Below are 25,506 nucleotides of genomic sequence, written 5' to 3'. Positions count from 1 at the left end.
GAGGAGGCACATGTCCAACGAGGCAGGATGCCTCCGGGGGCCAGCTAGGTGCTGCCTCTGCGCGTTATTCTAAAAGTTCTTTGGTGTGGGCCTTTTTTGAGACGAGTGCATCAGATCGCACCGCTGCTATTTGCAACATATGTCTCAAGCATATCTCGTGTGGCAAAAACATCAGCTGCTTGAGCACCACATGCTTGACCAGACATTTGTTGACCTGCCATGCAGCTCGTTGGCAAACGTACCTCAAAGACCCACACCAAAGAACAAAGCGGACCTCTCCTTGCTCTTCATCAGCTGTGATCTCCAACCCCACTAGACCTTCAGTCCTCTCTGAAACCTGCTCTGAGAGTAATGAAGGCGTAGAATTAGGAGTGTCACAGCCAAGTGCTTCCGGGCACTCTGCTAGCAGTACACCCACGTCCAATTATAGCAGGCAAATGTCCATGCCCCAGCTGCTGGACCGCCAAAAGAAGTTCACTCCCAGCCATCCACATGCCCAGAGGTTGAATGCTAGCTTGGCTAAATTGCTAGCACTTCAACTGCTGCCTTTTCAGTTGGTAGACTCGGCCCCCTTCTGTGAGTTTGTACAATGTGCGGTTCCTCAGTGGCAGGTCCCCAAACGCCACTTTTTCTCATGGAAGGCGATTCCGGCTCTCTACCGGCATGTGGAAGGCAATGTCCTTGCCTCGCTGGACAGGGCGGTCAGCAGTAAGGTGCATATTACCGCTGACTCATGGTCCAGCAGGCATGGACAGGGACATTACCTGTCTTTCACGGCCCATTGGGTCATTCTTCTGGCAGCTGGGAAGGATGCAGGACAAGGTGCAGTAGTGTTGGAGGTTGTTCCGCCACCAAAATGCTACTATTGGTTGTGACACACCTCTCTCCTCCACCCCCTCCTCTTCTTCTTCCTCCATGGCCTCTTCCAGTGCTCTGTCCTCAGAACCAGGCGGTGCTCTGTAGGCGTTCCAGGGGCTACGCAAGTATGCAGGCAAAACGATGCCATGCCATGCTTGCGCTGGTTTGTTTGGGGGACAGGAGCCACACTGGGGCAGATGTTTTGTCAGCTCTGCAGGGGCAGGCCGAGAGGTGGTTGACGCCATGCCAGCTTAAGCCAGGAATGGTGGTTTGCCACAATGGCATCAGCCTCCTCTCCGCCCTCCGACAGGGACAACTGACCCATGTGCCCTGTGTGGCTCACGTCCTTAACCTGACAGTGCAGCGGTTCTTGGGCAGGTACCCAGGCTTACAGGATGTCCTGAAGCAGGCCAGGAAAGTCTGTGTGCATTTCAGCCGATCATTTAATGCCTGTGCTCGGCTGACTGAGCTCCAAAAGGAGTTGAACCTGCCCAAGAACCGCCGTATATGTGACATGCCCACCAGGTGGAACTCAACGTTGGCCATGCTGCAGCGGCTGCACATGCAGCAGAGGGCCATCAATGAGTACCTGTGCGACTACGGCACCAGGACAGGGTCAGGGGAGCTCGGTTTTTTCTCACCACGCCAGTGGGGCATGATCAGGGATGCATGCACTGTCCTGTCACCGTTTGAGGAGGCCACAAGGATGGTGAGCAGTGACAGTGCATGCATCAGTGACACTGTACCTCTTGTCCACCTCTTGGAGCATACGCTGCGTGGAATAATGGACAGGGCACTTGAGGTAGAACAGAGGCAGAAAGAGGAGGACTTCCTTGCCTCTCAAGGCCCCCTTTATCCAGACAGTGTTCCTGCTGTGCCACCCATCACACAGGAAGAAGATGAGGAGGAGGAGGAGGAGGAAGAGGATGATTGTGTCAGCATGGAGGTGGAGGCTGGCACTCAGCATCAGCAGCAGCAGCAGTCTTGTAGGGATGATTTACAGTCCCAAGAAACCCGTGGACTTGTATGTGGCTGGGAGGAGGTAGCTGCGGATCATGTTGTCCTTAGTGACCCAGAGGACTCCGGATCGAATGCCTCAGCTAACCTACGCTGCATGGCCTCCCTGATCCTGCAAAGCCTGCGGAAGGATCCTTGTATTCTTCGGATCAAAGAGAGGGACCATTACTCGCTGGCCACTCTCCTTGATCCACGGTACAAGGGTAAGGTTGCTGACCTTATCTTGCCGTCACAGAGGGAGCAGAGGATGAGACATCTCCGGGAGGCCTTGCAGAAAGGTCTGTGCAACGCGTTCCCAGAGACTGGGAGGTTACAAACTCCTGGTCCTGGACAACGTGTTGCTGAGGCATCGGTCAAAAGGAGCGGTGGAGAAGGTGGCCGTCTGACCGATGCGTTCAGACAATTTTTTAGTCCGCAGCCCCAAGGTATGATCGGTTCCAGCAACCATCACCAGAATCTGATTTATTTGGTGCAGGAATACCTAGGGGCAAGGTCAGACTTGGACACCTTCCCTACCGAAATTCCTCTGGCTTACTGGGTCTTGAGGATGGATCACTGGCCAGAGCTTGCACAGTATGCAATAGAGCTACTGGCCTGTCCTGCATCCAGCGTTCTTTCGGAATGCACCTTCAGTGCTGCTGGTGGCTTTGTTACCGATCATAGGGTGCGCCCGTCCACCGACTCAGTTGATCGACTGACCTTCATCAAGATGAATCAGTCTTGGATCACCCACAGCTACCAAGCACCTGAAGCTGAGGTAACCGAATATTTTTTTTTGAAATATCACATCCCTTCAAGACTGCCTATGCTGATGCTGAGTGACTGTCCTGTTATGTTGATTGTCCATCCTCTTCCTCCTCTGCTGATATGTTGGAAGAACATTTTTGGTTCTGGGTGATGCCACCAGCCCAATTTTTCAGACCCTGTTTAACAGGGGCGTTTAATTACAATTTTTGATGCAATGCTTTGCAGCAGGGCTCATTCCTGCACCACAACTAGAGTATATGGGAGAGGTTGCAGTGTCGTGGCACCAGCACCAGTGCCAGCAGCCCAATTTTTCTGCCCCTGTTTAACAGGGGCATTTAATTACAATTTTTTGATGCAATGCTTTGTAGCAGGGCTCATTCCTGCACCACAGCTAGAATATATATCTTACCCTCTGCCTTTAAAATACCAAGTATTTACCATATACCAAATTGTATCCTTTCACCTTAGGTACAATTCATACACATCTACCCCTGAAGAGCGAGCTGGGACGCGCAAAACATGTCGGGTACACCTGATGTTTGTATGTTATGTGACTGTGCATACACAATTGTACTATACTACTACCAATTGTATTCAATCCAGTTTTTGTGTACCTTGTACTAAGTGGCTTTCTTTGATGACAATATGCTTGTAATATTTTTACTGAATAAAAACATATACTGTACTTACTCTTGTTACTTTTATTGGCTTAGTGGTGCTCACCTCATCTAAAGGGCGAATGTCTCTTTTTTGTTACAACTAGAGTATATGGGAGAGGTTGCATTGTTGTGGCACCAGCACCAGTGCCTAAGGCCCAATTTTTCAGCCCCTGTTTAAAAGGGGCATGTAATTACAATTCTTGATATAATATTTCACTGCAGGGCCCGTTCCTGTGCCCACTGAGAGTAACTGTGAGGACTTATTGTGTTGTGGCACCAGCACCACAGCCACCAAAGGCCCAATTTTTCTACCACTGTTCAACAATGGCATGTAATTACAATTCTTGATATAATCATTCACAGCAGGGCGCTCCAGCGCCCACCAAGAGTCACTTTGAGGGCTTACAATGTTGTGGCAAAACCAACATCTTGTTCCGCCATTTCTGCAGCGCATATAGGGCATATAGGGCATACTTTTAAACATCCAACTTACAAACGTCTCCTACTTGCAAACGGAAGGAGACAACAGGAAGTGAGATGAAAAAAGACGGACGGCAAAACAAATTATACAGGGGTGATAACCCTTCCCTATGTTTTCCAAAAAGCTTAAAAATAGATTTTTTGACTGGAGCTACACATTAAAAATGTACCAGTTGAATATTACAAACAGATTCTACTTAACACAACAAACCTACACAGTCCCTGTCTTGTTTGCACCGCCTGTATACTGCTGTTCTGAGTATATAGGGCCTGGGGGCCCCACGTCTTTCCTTTTTTTTAATATGGGTACAGGGTTCCCCTTAATATCCGTACAAGACCCAAAGGGGCTGGTAATGGGCAGGGGAGCTACCCATGCCATTTTTCTCAATGATTTTCATCCATATTGCCGGAACCAGATATAACATTAAAACCACAAGCAGTTATAAATTACGTTATTTCCGTTAAATGTCATTTTGTGCAGGGACTGTTCTAAACACGGGAAACTCGTGGCACTTCACAAGTAAAATATAGACACCCCCCAGGCACGATATTTAAAAGGAATATTTTACTTTTTTTCCCCACTTAAATCGTCATTAAAATCAGTGCTTCCGCCAAACCGGCCATTTTTAAAAACATTTTAGGCATTGACCCATGTCCCCTGGGGCAGGAGCCAGGTCCCCAAACCCTTTTTAGGACAGTATCTTGCATATTAGCCATTAAAACTAGCACTTTTAATTTCGAACGTTCGAGTCCCATGGACTTCAATGGGGTTCTAAAGTTCGTACGAATTTTCGGTCCATTCGAAAGTTCTGGTGCAAACCGAACCAGGGGTGTTCGGCTCATCCCTACTTCCCAGTGTATCCTAGACTACTTCCAGCCTTGTGTTCCCAGTGTATCCCAGCCTTCTTCCAGCTTTGTGTTCCCAGTGCATCCCAGCCTTCTTCCAGCCTTGTGTTCCCAGTGTATCCCAGCCTTCTTCCAGCCTTGTGTTCCCAGTGTATCCCAGCCTTCTTCCAGCCTTGTGTTCCCAGTGTATCCCAGCCTTCTTCCAGCCTTGTGTTCCCAGTGTATCCCAGCCTTCTTCCAGCCTTGTGTTCCCAGTGTATCCCAGCCTTCTTCCAGCCTTGTGTTCCCAGTGTATCCAAGCCTTTTTCCAGCCTTGTGTTCCCAGTGTATCCCAGCCTTCTTCCAGCCTTGTGTTCCCAGTGTATCCAAGCCTTTTCCAGCCTTGTGTTCCTAGTGTATCCCAGCCTTCTTCCAGCTTTGTGTTCCCAGTGTATCCCAGCCTTCTTCCAGCCTTGTGTTCCCAGTGTATCCCACCTTCTCCCACCCTTGTGTTCCCAGTGTATCCTAGACTACTTCCAGCCTTGTGTTCCCAGTGTATCCCAGCCTTCTTCCAGCCTTGTGTTCCCAGTGTATCCCACCCTTCTTCCACCCTTGTGTTCCCAGTGTATCCTAGACTACTTCCAGCCTTGTGTTCCCAGTGTATCACAGCCTTCTTCCAGTCTTGTGTTCCCAGTGTATCCCAGCCTTCTTTCAGCCTTGTGTTCCCAGTGTATCCCACCCTTCTTCCACCCTTGTGTTCCCAATGTATCCCACCCTTCTTCCACCCTTGTGTTCCCAGTGTATCCTAGACTACTTCCAGCCTTGTGTTCCCAGTGTACCCCAGCCTTGTGTTCCCAGTGTATCCCAGCCTTCTTTCAGCCTTGTGTTCCCAGTGTATCCCAGCCTTCTTCCAGCCTTGTGTTCCCAATGTATCCCAGCCTTGTTCCAGCCTTGTGTTCTCAATGTATCCCAGCATTCTTCCAGCCTTGTGTTCCCAGTGTTTCCCAGCCTTCTTCCAGCCTTGTGTTCCCAGTGTATCCCAGCCTTCTTTCAGCCTTTTATTCCCAGTGTATCCCAGCCTTCTTCCAGCCTTGTGTAACCAGTGTATCCCAGCCTTCTTCCAACCTTGTGTTCCCAATGTATCCCACCCTTCTTCCACCCTTGTGTTCCCAGTGTATCATAGCCTTCTTCCACCCTTGTATTCCTAGTGTATCCTAGACTACTTCCAGCCTTGTGTTCCCAATGTATCCCAGCCTTCTTCCAACCTTGTGTTCCCAGTGTATCCCAGCCTTCTTCCAGCCTTGTGTTCCCAGTGTATCCTAGACTAATTCCAGCCTAGTTTTTGTTCCCAGTGTATTCCAGCCTTCTTCTGGCCCTGTGTTCTCAGCGTGACCTATCCTTCTCCCAGCCTTGTCTTCTCAGCGTAACCTAGCCGAACACTTGACTGACGCACAGCATTTTTTTATCATACACTATAGACAATAGGATTGTAAAAGACCTTGGAGCGGGGATGGACACTGCTTCTACCTTTTTTCAAGGAATACCCTATTTTCCGCACCATAAGATGCACTTTTTTTTCCACCAGAAATATGGGGGAAAATGTTTTTGCATCTTATGGTGCGAATTTACGACAGGCACCACCCCCTGCCACCACTGGCAACGCCCCCTGCTGCCACTGCAGGAATAAAGGCAGGAGAGAGAAGGACGGAAATCCAAACTTCCCTGTGGGCACCGGGCAATCTCCCAGCTGGGCCTGACACTGTTCCTGAGACAGAAGACAGAGAATTCAGCCGATCGGGCTGCTCTGTCTTCTGTCAGGTGAATGGGATGACATCAGGTCAGGCTGTGTTTATGGCAATGGTCAGGCCAGGGGCGGATCCAGGGGGAGGTGGATAGCATAGAGGTGCTAGCTGACAAATGTGATTGCATCTCCTCTTAATATAGCACAGTGAGAAATTGGGCTCATTAAATCATTGTGACTGCCCCCTGGTGTGTGCCCTCCCGATTCCCCCAGTGTATGCCCTCCTGACATGTGTCCTCCTGCCTTCCCAGCCCCCTGGTGTATGCCCTCCAAGCCCCCTGGTGTGTGCCCTCCTGACCCCCTGAAGTGTGCCCTCCTGCCCCCTCAGTGTGTGCATTCCCAGCTCCCTGGTTTGTGCCATTCTGACCCCCCAGTGTGTGCTGTCCTGACCCCCCTGGTGAAACTGTCCTACATTCTAATGATCTCTGTACACTGCTCTTCATTCCACTGACCCCTGTACATTGTCCTGTTGCCCCCTGTCCTCCGCCATACTTACCCCCTATTCTCTGACCTCTGTACACCATCCTACTGACCACTGTACTCTGCCCTACATCCACTTGACCTCTGTACACTGCCCTACATCCTACTGACCTCTGTACACTGCTCTAAATCCTACTGACCTCTGTACCCTGCCCTACATCCTACTGACCTCTGTACCCTGCCCTACATCCTACTGACCTCTGTACACTGCTCTACATACTACTGACCTCTGTACACTGCCCTACATACTACTGACCTCTGTACACTGATCTACATACTACTGACCTCTGTACACTGCTCTACATACTACTTATGTCTGTACACTGCCCTACATCCTACTGACCTCTGTACACTGCTCTACATACTACTGACCTCTGTACACTGCTCTATATACTACTGATCTCTGTACACTGCCCTACATCCTACTGACCTCTGTACACTGCCCTACATCCTACTGACCTCTGTACACTGCTCTACATCCTACTGACCTCTGTACACTGCCCTACATACTACTGATCTCTGTACACTGCCCTACATCCTACTAACCTCTGTACACTGCTCTACATACTACTGACCTATGTACACTGTTCTACACACTACTGACCTCTGTACACTGCCTTACATCCTACTGACCTCTGTACACTGCCCTACATCCTACTGACCTCTGTATACTGCTGTACATAATCCTGAACTCTGTACACTGCTCTAGCTGCTAGAAGACATGTACAGCCCCCTGTTAACAAAATCACTGTATTGCCAGCCCTATTGCTGTCCTTTTAGCAGAGTGAAATCCCATCCCCCCGTTTTACTTACCTGAGCCCCTTCATCTCTTCGGCAGGAACGTGCTCTCCCTCTCTTCACAGGGCAAAGCAACTTGTCCTCATGATTATGGGGACAGGGGCCTCTTCCTCATATTCATGCAGTGGTGGCTATGGGCATCTGTGAAGGGTGACTTTTTGCAATCTGGAAGCCCCTTAAAATAAAGGGGACTCCAGATATCTTCCCCTCCCTAAGTGAATGAGTAAGAGGTACATACAGTAGTACCCCTAATTATCCATTCACATTAACCACTTGCGCTATAACCAAAAGACAGCTACAACAAGAAAAAAGGGAGGCCAAAAGAGGGCTGGGGAATCACCAACCCCCGGGACTTTAACAGTATCAAATCAAAGAGTATTTGCAGAGAAAAAATCTTAATGTATAAAATATTACAATTTTATTCAAGCTACCGTATATACTCGAGTATAAGCCGAGATTTTCAGCCTCTTTTTTGAGGCTGAAAGTGCCCCCCTCGGCTTATACTCGAGTCATCGCTGTCTGCCCGCTCGATCAGCGTGTCGAGCAGACAGACAGCGGCCATTCTATTCAAAAGCCGCGCCTCCGGCTCCGCCTTCGCCTGTGATAGGCGGAACACTGAATTTCCCAGCAGCCTGTGTTCCGCCTATCACGGACATCGTATCATCCTCGTACTACGGACGAGGATGATACGACGTCTGTGATAGGCGGAACACAGGCTGCTGGGAAATTCAGTGTTCCGCCTATCACAGGCGAAGGCGGCGGCGCAGCTTTTGAACTTTACAATGGCCGCCGACGAAGAGGGCACGGGACAGCACGGCACGGGACGGGACGGGACGGGGGCAAGGCAAGGCACGACACGGGACGGATGCAAGGAGGCAAGGCACGGCACGGGACGGAGGCAAGGAGGCAAGGCACGGGACGGAGGCTCGGGACAAAGGTAGGCTGGACACACACACACACACACACACACACACACACACACACACATGGATGGAGACACACACAGGGATGGATGGATGGAGACACACACACACAGGGATGGATGGATGGATGGATGGAGACACACACACACAGGGATGGATGGATGGATGGATGGAGACACACACACACAGGGATGGATGGATGGATGGACACACACACACACAGGGATGGATGGACGGACACACAGGGATGGACGGACACACAGGGATGGACGGACACACAGGGATGGACGGACACACAGGGATGGACGGACACACACACAGGGATGGACAGGCATGTCTCACCCTCGGCTTATACACGAGTCAATAAGTTTGCCAGTTTTTTTGGGGGTAAATTGGGGGCCTCGGCTTATATTCGGGTCGGCCTATACTCGAGTATATACGGTATACACAATTTTAGACATTCATAAAAACGATGATTTGACATCAATTTTCCAGAAAGAGCATATTCATATTTAATCCCATTTTTCACCAAACAATATTATGTTATATGCTATATTATGTGGACTGTGACTTTGACCTACTTTGGAAATTTACATAATCTCTGTTAGTAATTTTCATTGATTCAACATCACTATCATGGTAATTCATCATATTCATGACACATTCATTTTAATTTTAATTCTCATAATTGGCCCTTTTTTGTTAAAGGGTCCAATTGGAGTTCCCTTATTCTTTTATATCTTCTGAATGTTTTATTTCTCTCTGCAGATTCCCATTAGGCGTCAAACTTCACCCTGATTTGTGCGTTTTTTCGCTATAACAAATATAGATTTTTTAACACTGTCTTATATTGACTTTTGTCTAAGACTTCGAATTCTTTGGAGCATTGGCAATTCCGGTGAGATACTTATTTATTGTAATCCATAATCCAATTATTCAAAATATATTATGTATCTGTTTTTATAATTCGACTTATGTAAAGACTATTTATATCAATTCATTGTCATTTACTTTATTGACTGTTGTTATTCTATGCACTAATTGATAGTAACATTCATTCTTTATTATCTATTACTTTAGCTCTGTTGGCTGCTCAATCAGTTTTTCCTGAAGAAGCCCACTCTGGGCGAAACATGTCGAGAATGATTGCAGCTTGCCTTTTCTTCACTCCTCTTGTTTGGTGAAAAATGGGATTAAATATGAATATGCTCTTTCTGGCAAATTGATGTCAAATCATCGTTTTTATGAATGTCTAAAATTGTGTATAGCTTGAATAAAATTGTAATATTTTATACATTAAGATTTTTTCTCTGCAAATACTCTTTGATTTGATACCGTTAAAGTCCCAGGGGTTGGTGATTCCCCAGCCCTCTTTTGGCCTCCCTTTTTTCTTGTTGTATTCATTAACATGGGGACGTGGTATCTTTAATCTGTTAAGATTCCCTCTCTCTCAAAATTTTTTTTCTCTTAACCACTTGCCGACCGCCTCACGCCGATGTACGTCATCAGAATGGCACGGGCAGGCATAAGCACATATATGTACGTCCTTTGCCTCCCGCGGGTCGGGGGCCCGATCGGGCCCCCGCCCGGTGCCTGCGGCGGTCGGTTTTCGTTCGGGAGCGATCCCGGACGAGGGGACGGCCATTCATTCATGGCCACCCCCTCGCGATCGCTCCCGACGAATGGAAATCCCCGGTGACATCACTTCCTCTCCTGTAATGTAAACACAGGAGAGGAAGTGATGTATTCTCTCCTCCGTGTCGGTATTTTTCGTTCCGACACGGAGGAGAGCGGATCAGTGAGTTGCACCAACACATCCCACACACAGTAGAACATGCCAGGCACACTCACACCCCCCCTTTACCCCCCGATCACCCCCCCAATTACCCCTGCCCCCCAGTCACAGTGACACCAATGTCATTTTTTTTTTTTTTTTTTTTTTTTTTGCATTGGTGTCATTTGTGACTGTAATAACTGTTAGGGCAGTTAGGGTTAGCCCCCTTTAGTTCTAATGTACCCCCCTAACCCCCCCAATAAAGGTTTAACCCCGTGATCACCCCCCGTCGCCAGTGTCACTAAGGCTGGGTTCACATTGCAGCGGTTTATGAGAACGAATGTGATTCGCACCGCACTGCAGTGCAAATCACATCCGATCTCTGTGCGATTCGAGTTCAGCCATTCGCCGCACCCGCCGCACCCGCCACACCCGCCGCACCCGCCGCAAATTCGCACGGGACCCTTTTTTTGGCCCGCAGCAGAATCGGATCGCATGGGTGTTCACACCATGCGATCCGAGTTTGCAGATCGCACTGCGATATGCGAACTGATCTGGGGGTGTCAGTAACATTTCACTGACACTCCCAGCAGTTCGCATAGGGCAGTGTGAACTGCCGCCGGGAGGCATGCGATGCGGGAACCCGCCGCGGATTCGCGGCGTTTCCGCATCGCTCCAGTGTGAACCCAGCCTAATAAGCGATCATTTTTCTGATCGCCGTATTAGTGTCACAGGTGACGCTAGTTAGGCAGGTAGGTATTTAGGTTCGCCGCAGCTTTTTATAGCGCTAGGGACCCCCATATACTACCGCATAAAGCCCCCTGATTGCCCCCTAGTTAACCCTTTCACCAGTGATCACCATATAACTGTTACAGGTGACGCTGGTTGGTTAGTTATTTTTTTATAGTTTCAGGGCACCCGCCATTTATTACCTAATAAAGGTTTAACCCCCTGATCACCCGGCAGGTGTCATTTGTGACTAATAACTGTTAGGGCAGTTAGGGTTAGCCCCCTTTAGTTCTAAGGTACCCCCCTAACCCCCCCAATAAAGGTTTAACCCCGTGATCACCCCCCGTCGCCAGTGTCACTAAGGCTGGGTTCACATTGCAGCGGTTTATGAGAACGGATGTGATTCGCACCGCACTGCAGTGCAAATCACATCCGATCTCTGTGCGATTCGAGTTCAGCTATACAGATAGTATGGCTGAATTCGTGTCGCACCCGCCGCAAACTCGCACGGGACCCTTTTTTTGGTCCGCAGCAGAATCGGATCGCATGGGTGTTCACACCATGCGATCCAAGTTTGCAGATCGCACTGCGATATGCGAACTGATCTGGGGGTGTCATTAACATTTCACTGACACTCCCAGCAGTTCGCATAGGGCAGTGTGAACTGCCGCCGGGAGGCATGCGATGCGGGAACCCGCCGCGCATTCGTGGCGTTCCCGCATCGCTCCAGTGTGAACCCAGCCTAATAAGCGATCGTTTTTCTGATCGCTGTATTAGTGTCACAGGTGACGCTAGTTAGGCAGGTAGGTATTTAGGTTCGCCGCAGCTTTTTATAGCGCCAGGGACCCCCATATACTACCGCATAAAGCCCCCTGATTGCCCCCTAGTTAACCCTTTCACCAGTGATCACCATATAACTGTTACAGGTGACGCTGGTTGGTTAGTTATTTTTTTATAGTTTCAGGGCACCCGCCATTTATTACCTAGTCTCACTAGTGTACCCCTAAATTTAGGGGTGTCTACTTTCTAAAATGGGGTCATTTGGGGGGGGGGGGTTTGTGCCATCTTGGCATTTTATGGCCTTCAAAACTGTAACGCCCTTAGAAAGCCTGAAGGCGGTGCTTGGTTTTTGGGGCCCCGTACGCGGCTAGGCTCCCAAAAAGTCCCACATATGTGGTATCCCCGTACTCAGGAGAAGCAGCAGAATTTATTTTGGGGTGTCATTTCACATATGCCCATGGCATGCGTGAGCAATATATCATTTAGTGACAACTTTGTGAAAAAAAAAAAAAGTTTGTAATTTTCCCGCAACTTGTGGCAAAATATAAAATATTCCATGGACTCAACATGCCTCTCAGCAAATAGCTTGGGGTGTCTACTTTCTAAAATGGGGTCATTTGTGGGGGTTTTGTGCCATCTTGGCATTTTATGGCCTTCAAAACTGTAATAGGTAGTGAGAAGTGAACTCAAAAAATTACGCCCTTAGAAAGCCTGAAGGCGGTGCTTGGTTTTCGGGGCCCCGTACGCGGCTAGGCTCCCAAAAAGTCCCACATATGTGGTATCCCCGTACTCAGGAGAAGCAGCAGAATTTATTTTGGGGTGTCATTTCACATATGCCCATGGCATGCATGAGCAATATATCATTTAGTGACAACTTTGTGAAAAAAAAAAAAAAAAAAAAAAAGTTTGTAATTTTCCCGCAACTTGTGGCAAAATATAAAATATTCCATGGACTCAACATGCCTCTCAGCAAATAGCTTGGGGTGTCTACTTTCTAAAATGGGGTCATTTGTGGGGGTTTTGTGCCATCTTGGCATTTTATGGCCTTCAAAACTGTAATAGGTAGTGAGGCGTGAAATCAAAAATTGACGCCCTTAGAAAGCCTGAAGGCGGTGCTTGGTTTTCGGGGCCCTGTACGCGGCTAGGCTCCCAAAAAGTCCCACATATGTGGTATCCCCGTACTCAGGAGAAGCAGCAGAATTTATTTTGGGGTGTCATTTCACATACGCCCATAGCATGTGTGAGCAATATATCATTTAGTGACAACTTTGTGTAAAAAAAAAAAAAAAATTTTTTTTTTGTCATTATTCAATCGCTTGAGGCAAAAAAATAAAATATTCAATGGGCTCAACATGCCTCTTATCAATTTCCTTAGGGGGTCTACTTTCCAAAATGGGGTCATTTGGGGGGGTTTTGTACTGCCCTGTCATTTTAGCACCTCAAGAAATGAGATAGGCAGTCGTAAACTAAAAGCTGCGTAAATTCCAGAAAACGTACCTTAGTTTGTAGATGTGACAACTTTTGCGCAAACCAATAAATATACAATTATTGACTTTTTTTTTACCAAAGACATGTGGCTGAATACATTTTGTCCTAAATGTATGACTAAAATTGAGTTTATTGGATTTTTCTAATAACAAAAAGTAGAAAATATCATTTTTTTTCAAAATTTGCGGTCTTTTTACGTTTATATCGCAAAAAATAAAAATCGCAGAGGCAATCAAATACCATCAAAAGAAAGCTCTATTTGTGGGAAGAAAAGGACGCAAATTTTGTTTGGGTACAACATTGCATGACCGCGCAATTACCAGTTAAAGCAGCGCAGTGCCAAAGTGTAAAAAGACCTCTGGTCATTTACCAGCAAAATGGTCCGGTCTGAAAGTGGTTAATGTCTGTTAAACTTTGGGTGTTATCCACCCTTCACCTTAGTAGAGAGTGGGACTCTTTCAGTTAACTTCTTTTACTGTATTATGATCTACATATATATAATAACTTGATTAACAGATACAATTTGATTTATATATATGCATGATTATCTATATACCTGTTTACAGACCTACTGTGGTTTTTTTTTTTTTTCTCTTTCAGTATGGCTCAATATTGTGGAAGCGCCTTTGCCGGCTTAATGGACTCCTTTCAACAGTCTCAAAATGCCACAATGGGGGGTCTGTCGATGGATCGTTTCTTTCAAAGACTCCAGCGAATGCTGGAAAAAAAATCTCGCATTTATTGGAACAAACAATATTTCCTCAAATACATAGATGATCACATGACTCCTTGGGGTTTGAGGATTCAAATTTTCCCTACCATTCATAAATTGGAAGCAGACATTAAGATGCAGTGGGAAGCAAATTTACAACACTGCTCAACAGTTATGATGCAATTACTCTGCACCCACTACTCCCTGGAGTTGGGAATAGTGGACGCAGAAATTAAGAAATGATATGAGGAGAATCAGTCTATCACTAATGAAACACTTTTTATTGAACGGGAAAATACATTAAGAATCAATTTAGTATGTCGCAGATCTTTTGAAAACCAAAGAAAATAAATTTATGAGGGATAAACTGGCTTATGATAATCATCAAGCCTACAATTGGACACCACGCAATAAACCAAAGAAAACTTTGTTTCCCAAAAGATCTTCTAATTCAAAATCTGGTAGGTCCGATTTTTCGGACTCGGACACATCATCTCAATCATCTGTTTCTGTTTCCTTTTCACAGGCTACGGAGCAATCCGGTACATCTCGTCAACATGTACCCCATATTCACAATCGCACGAACGGCACTGGAAAAGATCTAAGTGGCAAGCCAAGGCCTATTCAGAATCGCATGCCTATGAACACCCGTGCCGCACTCGCTAAATCGACCGGTAACGTGAAAACACACACTTCACTTGACACATCTATCGGTACACTTGATTCGGCGCTATCTGCGACTCCGCCCGATAGAACCGCGGCTACCGCTGACCTGGGTTTTCGTACAGCTCCAATATTTACTCAACCGGTACACGATCCAAAAAAAGACCTAATGGGGACTGTCCCCAAACAACCCAAAGCCATCTTGAAATAATTAACTTATCCTCTACTCCCTTAACAAATGCCCAAACTTCTGTACTGCAATTAGGATTAACTTTTTGTCCTACTCAAAATATTGATAAGTTTGAATTAGTAAAGGATCTTAATCTTTTCGCTCGCAAATTGACTTTCCGTGTCCTTTATGATCAATCAGGACCATCCAATTCTTTACCACAACATTCCACTTTTCCACCTTCCACTCCGGTACCTACCCTTAAAGATATTAAGGCTATGGAAGATCTGATGGAACTGTGGATGGAGGGACACATCGATGAGACAGATCTAGAGGAGGCGGATACTTTAGCCCGTGATGGCTCTGACCCACACCGTCTCACTTTACCATCTCCCTTGTTAGCTGCACCACGCCCTAAAGATTATAGACCCAAGTCAACTAAGTTCCCTTCTCTGCAAGGGAACCCTAATATATGGGCCTTTACGCAGCAGGTAACAAATGAGATCTGTAAAACTCAATGGTTGCCCTCAAAAAAATCCAATTTATCTATCCAACAGAAGGCAGCTTTGACTGCTTTACAAAATCAGTCCCATCTAATTATTAAACCCTCTGATAAGGGAGGTAATTTGGTGGTCATGGACACAGTCCAATATTAACAAATGGTTAATAATATACTTCTTAATAAGGAGTGGTATAGAAGAATCCCAGAGAGTCATGTAAATTACATCATCATTCAATTTCGAAAATTAATTGGAACATTTTACCATCAGGGAGTTATAAATAAAAAAACATGGGAATATTTAAATGTAATTGATCCAAAGACCCCTACTCTATATGCGTTACCGAAAATCCACAAAAACGCCAAAAATCCACCAGGTCGCCCCATAGTCTCGGGCAATGGGTGCCTCACTGAACCCGCTAGTGCTCTTGTGGATGATTACCTTCGCCCTTTTGTGGAGAGTTTATCCTCTTATTTACAAGATACTAGAGATCTACTTAGAGCACTAGACGGAATGTGTATTCCTGAGAACTCTTTGCTCGTCACTCTCGATGTGGAGGCCCTCTACAACTCTATACCTAATGACCTTGGTTTAAGAGTTGTTGAGGGCTTCCTTTCCGAGACTGGTGAGGTACAAACCAACTACAATCAGTTGGTTTTAAAATTGCTTTCTTTCATTTTGAACAACAACATTTTCATTTTTGGGGGCTCCCACTACCTCCAGGTGCAGGGGGTGGCTATGGGGACCAAATGTGCCCCCTCCTATGGTAACCTGTACCTGGAGGGGTGGGAGCGCCACATTTTCCATCGTGAGGACTTAGCTGAATATCTCTGCCAGATTCCGGTCTGGCGCAGGTATATAGACGATATTTTCCTCATTTGGACAGGAACTGAAGTTGAGCTATCCAATTTTATGGAAGCGCTCAAAATTAATACTTATAATTTGAAATTCACTATGGAAAAAAGCAAGACGTCCATTACTGGACTTTCTGGACATTCAAATTTACGCCAATGAGAAAGGGGAAATTGGCTCTACTCTTTTCAGGAAACCCTCGGCTGCGAACACCGTCTTGCATGCTTCTAGTTCGCACCCAAAACCATTGGTGACCAGTATTCCCTATGGACAATATCTCCGTCTCAAACGTAATTGCAGCAGCGCAGCTGATTTTGAACATGAGGCCAAACAACTAAAAAAGCGCTTACAGCAGCGTGGTTACAGCAATAAGTGTTTGAAAAAAGCTTATGCTAGAGCCAATAAACATGTTAGATCCTCTCTTCTACATGACAACAAACCTATCCAATTAAATGAAGGAGTGAGATTGATCACTCGCTACTGCACTCAGCATTCCCAGATACGTGAGATTTTAAGTAAATACTGGCATCTTTTATTGGGTGACCCAAAGACTTCAAAATTCTTAAAGGCTTATCCAGAAATAACCTTTAGGAAATCGCGATCAATTAGAGACACACTGGTCAGGAGCCATTATGTACCTCCAACCTCTATACCTTCTAAATTAACTTTGGGGTCCAGGCCGTGCCATAAATGTAGTTTCTGTCGGCACATTTTTGCCTCTGACTCAATTTTGTTACGGAATGGTCGAGTGTATAAACCCAAATTCTCTGTCACTTGTATATCGGTGGGCATCGTATACATTATGATGTGTGAATGCGGTGCCTACTATGTAGGCAAGACAAAGAGGCCTTTCTTTCACCGCATCAGGGACCATGTTTCCCTGGTGCGTGGAAAGAAAATGGAGACCCCCATCAGTCGCCATATGGGCCTCTTCCATAACTTTGACGACACCAAAATGCATTTTTTTTGCTCTGGAACACGTCGGTCCAGGTGACAGAGGGGGCAACTATAATCAGATTCTTCTGCAATGAGAGGCCCTCTGGTTCTTTGACCTTAGGGCCACAGATGCACCGGGCCTCAATGAAGCCTTTAGTTTCAAACCCTTTTTATAAGGGTTTTTTTTTTTTGTGTCTTCATGTTTTTGTCTGTAAATCTCTCCGAACTTGCCAACAGCTCCACCCACTAAAAGATTTTTGAATAAAACTATTCTATCAATTACTCAACCTGCAACTGGAAGTTTGCCGCCTATATTTTGAACTGGGTCTCTGTATGGGCGCCCCGGGGAACTAGAAATATTTCTGTTGTGACCTGTCAATCAATCAGCGTCTCAACCCTTTAGGTTCCCCTTATCAATGGGACTGTGTTTGGGCTGTTCACTGTTCTCTTGTATTTTATTTATTTATTACTCCTTTTTTCATCAACATTTGTTTTCATTATAGCTATAGTTCCAGGTTTACAATTTTTGCTGGCTATTCATATGCTTGACTTATATTTCTTCTAACAAGTATTTTTTGACATGACAATGATATTCTTTGGCTTTGTTGCCAAGATGCAAACCAGTGTTTGCGAGCGGCTTTTTTGCTTTGATTGCCTTCATCTATTCAGTACTCCGGTGAATAGTCATAGGTAATGAACATGTATAATATGTTATTTGAGATATGCATTTTTTCATGTTGGCCGCATTTTATTGATCTGTTTGATTTAGGCAGGTTACTGGCTCCCTATTAGGAGCCCAAGAACAGGCGTACGATAACATTACTCCTTTGGAGATATGTGCCTTTCACATTGGTGACATCTGCTCCCTATCAATTTGCCTGTCTTGAGTAGATCATTTGCCTTTTTGTAAATGGCCGCTCTGGCTTCGCACGCCGTGCGGAACACTGCTGTGTAACCGTACGAGCTTATTGTCCTGTAGTTTCCAAAATGGCCACCGAAGCTTCGGCACGCAATGCGTCCTATGCACGGAGCCGCGACGCGATGTCCGCGCATGCGCACTTCTCTCTAATCGCAAGAAGACCGGAACGAGCCCTTTCTTCCTCCTGTTTTGTTTCCGCCCGCAGCTCGGCAGTGACGTCAGACGCCGCCGAGCTGGAGAGGCATAAAACCTTTCATTTCCATCAGTTGCCTCTTGGCAATTGATGGAACTGGATGCATAGTTTGCACACATTAGACAGCCAACTATGGGTAAGCTGACTCTCTATATCTTTAGTCATGGCTCTACGAACCAACCCATATTAGTGGGTTTTATTTGATGCTTTTCTCTTTTGATAATACTATTTACTTCTCTGATATATTGGACTCCTTTCCTAATAGCATTTTTTTATTTTTATTTCAGCTTTAACTACTACGTCTATTTCCAACTATATTATATGTTCAACCTTTATTGACTGTGTCTGTTGTGAATCATACAGGGTGGAAGAACGGAGGTATGTGGAGGTATGTTAGCAGTACTGTATGAACTACCCAGCAGCTCCCAAGGGAGTAGTGCACTACAAAAGGGAGGAATTTTGGGACTTTAATTGAGGGTACCTCATGTTAAAGTACAGTACATTATTTATTTACTACAATCTAGAATATATCAAAACAAAAAGGGTATATTTTAAAACCGGCCTATCATATACCTCTCTGCGCCAAACTAAGACCTTCACACACTCCCTCAATATATATATATATGTATATGCACCAATCTATATGGTGCACCCACATATATAAAAACAAAGATTTTACTATATGCAGATGCCTGCAATAATAATACTTATAAAACCACAGTAAACTAAATAATGACTGCTAAGTGTATTAAAACCTAACAGTCCGGACAAAAATAGCAGCCGTTAAAAAGTTAACATACAAATACATAAAAAAGTAATACAAACAATTCATCAAGATAAATCTGAGAATATCCGCATTAAAACAGCGCTCTGTAGAAAGTCCTTTACAGAAATAGCAATGTACGAGCAATCACTAAAAAGTTCTTAATGTGCAGATAAGGTGTCTATAGTGATCTAATCAGCATTGCACGGTGATCAAAGTGCTGTCGACCTTTCTTCCACCATAAACCGGGAGTGCGTCACCACATGCGATGCGTACCCCCTAGGGGGTTAAACTCACCAGACACTGCTGAAAACACAAGCCTTAAGGAGTAGTCACTTCCTTGAGTATGGTAATATATCACCTTAGCGTTGCAGTTCCAAACAGTCCTCCAAGTTTGCCATAAAAATAAAACAAAGTGTGCACATAGCATAATACTGTTTTATTTTTTAAAAGATTCGCACAAAATAATAAAATCACCCATTTAAATATCTGCGTACATTGTTTAAAACATCATCAGCATTTCAAAATTGTGTACTTCACCGATTATTCAGATCCCCGAGCCATCCACAAGTGTTCCTCTGTGTACACTGTGCATCACTTCCTGGTCTGTGGTCAGCGGTGGAGCGCACACCTCACTTCCGGTAGCGTCGTGTAGGCCACGCCCTGACGCGTTTCGTCACTTCCGACTTCAACAGAGGGCGTGGCTACACGACGCCGACGGCCAATATATATTCAACAGTCTCACACCCTGTCAACCAATCACGTAGCCCTGCACTATCCAGCCCACATGACGCTGCACATCGTCATGGTAACCGGACGCGGCCAGCTCGGTTCTCAATACAGGGGAGAGATAATTGAATGAACACAAACGATCGCCGAACTACTGGCGACCTCCTTAGCAGAACAGGCAAAATGAACATTACGCCAAAAACAATACATGAAAGAAAGAAACATAGACCTCCTAATTAAAATTACCCTTAATATACACATAAATAAAAATATAAATACAAAATTACATAGTACAGGAAGATAGTGAACTACCCATTAGATCCTCACATGATCCATGTATGTTTGTGTAATATGTGAGCAAGGACCTATATACACATACAAGGTCCATAAGCTGTCTCCCTAAGAAATACATCCTATTTAGAAAAAGCTAGTGTGTATGTCATGTGCATCATCCAAAATATACCTATACTTATACATGTATATATCGCTAATGCATACACTAAATGCACCCCATATAACGCTGAAGTTATAGTGGCAATGAGCAAAGAGTTGTGAATATATACCATATATCCACCACCTCCGAGATTTTTATCTCTATGAGGTGTCATTTCGGTTGAAGGGAGCTTCTTACTAAAATAAAATCACAGGCGAGAACCGACGCAAAAACCTAAAATTATTTAAAATATATAAAAAATATTAAAAATATTCAAAATAACGTAAATATTGTGAGTCAGCACATATTTGAACATGATCCTTCTATAATAGCCTTTATAATAGTATTAGTCAACTCATGTCAAAAATTTAATCATTAGTAGTGTATCAGCCATAGAGTGATTATAATTACCAAACCACTATATGTCTATAGTATTTATATATAAAATTGGTACAGATATGCAATGATGCAAACATCAAAGACCGTACCGTGAATGTCTTCATTACTCCATACACTATATCACCTACATAAGCATCTACCTAGATACTACTTAAAGGATTACTACTTAAAACATTAAAATGTTTAAATATTAAGAGGAAGGGATCGTAAACCAGACAATTTAATAATCACTAATGAAACAATTAATATCTAGGTCCACATTTAACCCCTTTGGTGTTAAAGTGTCAATCAAATATATCCATTCCGTTTCACGTTTGGATAACTCTCGTACCATATTTACCCCTCTCCAGGAGGGTTTCATATGTTCTACACCCCAAAATCTGAGTCCAGAAGGATCCTGATTATGGTAAAGCTTAAAGTGTAGGGATACATTATGATCCTTAAAACCCAGTTTAATATTAGCCACATGTTCCGCTATTCTTATCCTTAGAAGTCTTTTAGTCCGGCCTATATAGATCAACCCACATGGGCATTGTAAAGCATACACAACATACGATGTATTACAGGTAATAAACCCTTTGATTGTAAATTCTTTATTATTCTCTGTTGCTAAAAAGCGTTCCATTGCTCTTATTGGTGTGTTTACTTCTTTACACGCCCTGCAACGTCTACAAGCAAAAAACCCTTCTTTTTCCCACAAAGTGGGAGGATGAGTAGGTGGGTCAATCACTTTTTTAACTATCTTATCAGCATAGTTAGGGGCTCTTCTATATATAAACCCGGGTTTTGCAGGTAGCACTGGTTGTAATGTTTTGTCCATCAAAAGGATGTGCCAGTGTGATAAAAAGATATTCTCCACCTCCCTATATTGTGAGTGGTACCCTGATATAAAATTCCAATCGTGACTGTTGGAGGTGTGATTGCCCTTATTATTATTACTCAAGAGATTATCTCTTGATGTGGATGCTACTCCTTCAATCACTTTGTCCAGTTGTTTATCACTATAGCCCTTTTCTAGGAATTTTTCTTTAATCCTATTCGCCTGGGAGAAGAAATCATTATCATTGGAGCAGTTCCTTCTGATTCTGGTCATTTGACCTTTAGGGATATTCTTTAACCAGACCGGGTGATGCCCACTCTGTATCGGTAAATAACTTCCACTCGCCTGTTGCCATACATAGATGGAATTTGTCTGAAAATCACCCAAATCCCTATGGAATTTCTTAATTTTCTTTCTTTGTGTGTCTTTGTCTACTTTCTCCAATTTCTTTTTAATACGTGTATTAAAATCTATCAATTGTTGTGAGTCTTTGATAGGTTCTAATTGTGTTTTTAACTCATTAATTCTCGCCTCTAGTTTCGCCATCTTCCTATGTTTCCTTTTTAAAACTAAATCCTGCAATCTAAAACCACTATACTTGGTCACAGCGGATGTCGCGTCTTTATATACTATCATCCAACATGATGATGCTATTTTGGCCCTTAATTGGGCGCTTAGTCGGAGAGATGATCTAAAACATAATCAAAAAATCTTTTTGAGAAATGCTCTTGATTTCTGTTTAGGTCATAACTATTTCTGGTATGGCGGAAAGTTCTACTCCCAAAAACGCGGCGTCGCAATGGGCGCTAAGTTCGCACCTAGTATAGCGAACCTTTTTATGGGAGAGTGGGAAGACAAGAAAATCTTTTCTGTTAAGAGACAAGAGTTATTGATATACAGACGTTATATAGATGACCTGATCTTTATCTGGTCTGGAACAAGATCTTCCCTTACTGACTTCCTGGCCGAATTGAATAATAATACTAGTCACATTAAATTGACTAGTGAAATAAGCACTGAAAGTATCAATTTTTTGGATGTTAACATCTACAGACATGGAGAAAGACTTGGTACCAAGGCTTATTTCAAACCTACAGACGCAAATAGTTATTTACCGATACAGAGTGGGCATCACCCGGTCTGGTTAAAGAATATCCCTAAAGGTCAAATGACCAGAATCAGAAGGAACTGCTCCAATGATAATGATTTCTTCTCCCAGGCGAATAGGATTAAAGAAAAATTCCTAGAAAAGGGCTATAGTGATAAACAACTGGACAAAGTGATTGAAGGAGTAGCATCCACATCAAGAGATAATCTCTTGAGTAATAATAATAAGGGCAATCACACCTCCAACAGTCACGATTGGAATTTTATATCAGGGTACCACTCACAATATAGGGAGGTGGAGAATATCTTTTTATCACACTGGCACATCCTTTTGATGGACAAAACATTACAACCAGTGCTACCTGCAAAACCCGGGTTTATATATAGAAGAGCCCCTAACTATGCTGATAAGATAGTTAAAAAAGTGATTGACCCACCTACTCATCCTCCCACTTTGTGGGAAAAAGAAGGGTTTTTTGCTTGTAGACGTTGCAGGGCGTGTAAAGAAGTAAACACACCAATAAGAGCAATGGAACGCTTTTTAGCAACAGAGAATAATAAAGAATTTACAATCAAAGGGTTTATTACCTGTAATACATCGTATGTTGTGTATGCTTTACAATGCCCATGTGGGTTGATCTATATAGGCCGGACTAAAAGACTTCTAAGGATAAGAATAGCGGAACATGTGGCTAATATTAAACTGGGTTTTAAGGATCATAATGTATCCCTACACTTTAAGCTTTACCATAATCAGGATCCTTCTGGACTCAGATTTTGGGGTGTAGAACATATGAAACCCTCCTGGAGAGGGGTAAATATGGTACGAGAGTTATCCAAACGTGAAACGGAATGGATATATTTGATTGACACTTTAACACCAAAGGGGTTAAATGTGGACCTAGATATTAATTGTTTCATTAGTGATTATTAAATTGTCTGGTTTACGATCCCTTCCTCTTAATATTTAAACATTTTAATGTTTTAAGTAGTAATCCTTTAAGTAGTATCTAGGTAGATGCTTATGTAGGTGATATAGTGTATGGAGTAATGAAGACATTCACGGTACGGTCTTTGATGTTTGCATCATTGCATATCTGTACCAATTTTATATATAAATACTATAGACATATAGTGGTTTGGTAATTATAATCACTCTATGGCTGATACACTACTAATGATTAAATTTTTGACATGAGTTGACTAATACTATTATAAAGGCTATTATAGAAGGATCATGTTCAAATATGTGCTGACTCACAATATTTACGTTATTTTGAATATTTTTAATATTTTTTATATATTTTAAATAATTTTAGGTTTTTGCGTCGGTTCTCGCCTGTGATTTTATTTTAGTAAGAAGCTCCCTTCAACCGAAATGACACCTCATAGAGATAAAAATCTCGGAGGTGGTGGATATATGGTATATATTCACAACTCTTTGCTCATTGCCACTATAACTTCAGCGTTATATGGGGTGCATTTAGTGTATGCATTAGCGATATATACATGTATAAGTATAGGTATATTTTGGATGATGCACATGACATACACACTAGCTTTTTCTAAATAGGATGTATTTCTTAGGGAGACAGCTTATGGACCTTGTATGTGTATATAGGTCCTTGCTCACATATTACACAAACATACATGGATCATGTGAGGATCTAATGGGTAGTTCACTATCTTCCTGTACTATGTAATTTTGTATTTATATTTTTATTTATGTGTATATTAAGGGTAATTTTAATTAGGAGGTCTATGTTTCTTTCTTTCATGTATTGTTTTTGGCGTAATGTTCATTTTGCCTGTTCTGCTAAGGAGGTCGCCAGTAGTTCGGCGATCGTTTGTGTTCATTCAATTATCTCTCCCCTGTATTGAGAACCGAGCTGGCCGCGTCCGGTTACCATGACGATGTGCAGCGTCATGTGGGCTGGATAGTGCAGGGCTACGTGATTGGTTGACAGGGTGTGAGACTGTTGAATATATATTGGCCGTCGGCGTCGTGTAGCCACGCCCTCTGTTGAAGTCGGAAGTGACGAAACGCGTCAGGGCGTGGCCTACACGACGCTACCGGAAGTGAGGTGTGCGCTCCACCGCTGACCACAGACCAGGAAGTGATGCACAGTGTACACAGAGGAACACTTGTGGATGGCTCGGGGATCTGAATAATCGGTGAAGTACACAATTTTGAAATGCTGATGATGTTTTAAACAATGTACGCAGATATTTAAATGGGTGATTTTATTATTTTGTGCGAATCTTTTAAAAAATAAAACAGTATTATGCTATGTGCACACTTTGTTTTATTTTTATGGCAAACTTGGAGGACTGTTTGGAACTGCAACGCTAAGGTGATATATTACCATACTCAAGGAAGTGACTACTCCTTAAGGCTTGTGTTTTCAGCAGTGTCTGGTGAGTTTAACCCCCTAGGGGGTACGCATCGCATGTGGTGACGCACTCCCGGTTTATGGTGGAAGAAAGGTCGACAGCACTTTGATCACCGTGCAATGCTGATTAGATCACTATAGACACCTTATCTGCACATTAAGAACTTTTTAGTGATTGCTCGTACATTGCTATTTCTGTAAAGGACTTTCTACAGAGCGCTGTTTTAATGCGGATATTCTCAGATTTATCTTGATGAATTGTTTGTATTACTTTTTTATGAATCTAGAATATATATCAGATATTTTGTATCAAATAGATAGGTAGTCACCAGACTTACACTAAATATGCTGCTCATAGCATGCAATACAAATAAAAAGTAGACATGGCATAGTTATATGTGTAAAGTTGTAAAAGTAATGGGGCAAAAATGTCTATGTGTTCCCGCAAAGGGACTACATGAGGGAGTGTATGTGAAATAAAACCAAGTAAGGGGAAAAAAACATAACAAAAAACAAAAAACATAGCAAAAGTGGATGGCTGATCTCCCAGCAAAGAGGA

The sequence above is a fragment of the Lithobates pipiens genome, unplaced genomic scaffold (genome assembly GCF_037356315.1).
Source record: "Lithobates pipiens isolate NorthernLeopardFrog02 unplaced genomic scaffold, aLitPip1_a1.2 Scaffold_8, whole genome shotgun sequence".
NCBI lineage: Eukaryota > Metazoa > Chordata > Amphibia > Anura > Ranidae > Lithobates > Lithobates pipiens.
This window is presented reverse-complemented; position numbering follows the sequence as displayed.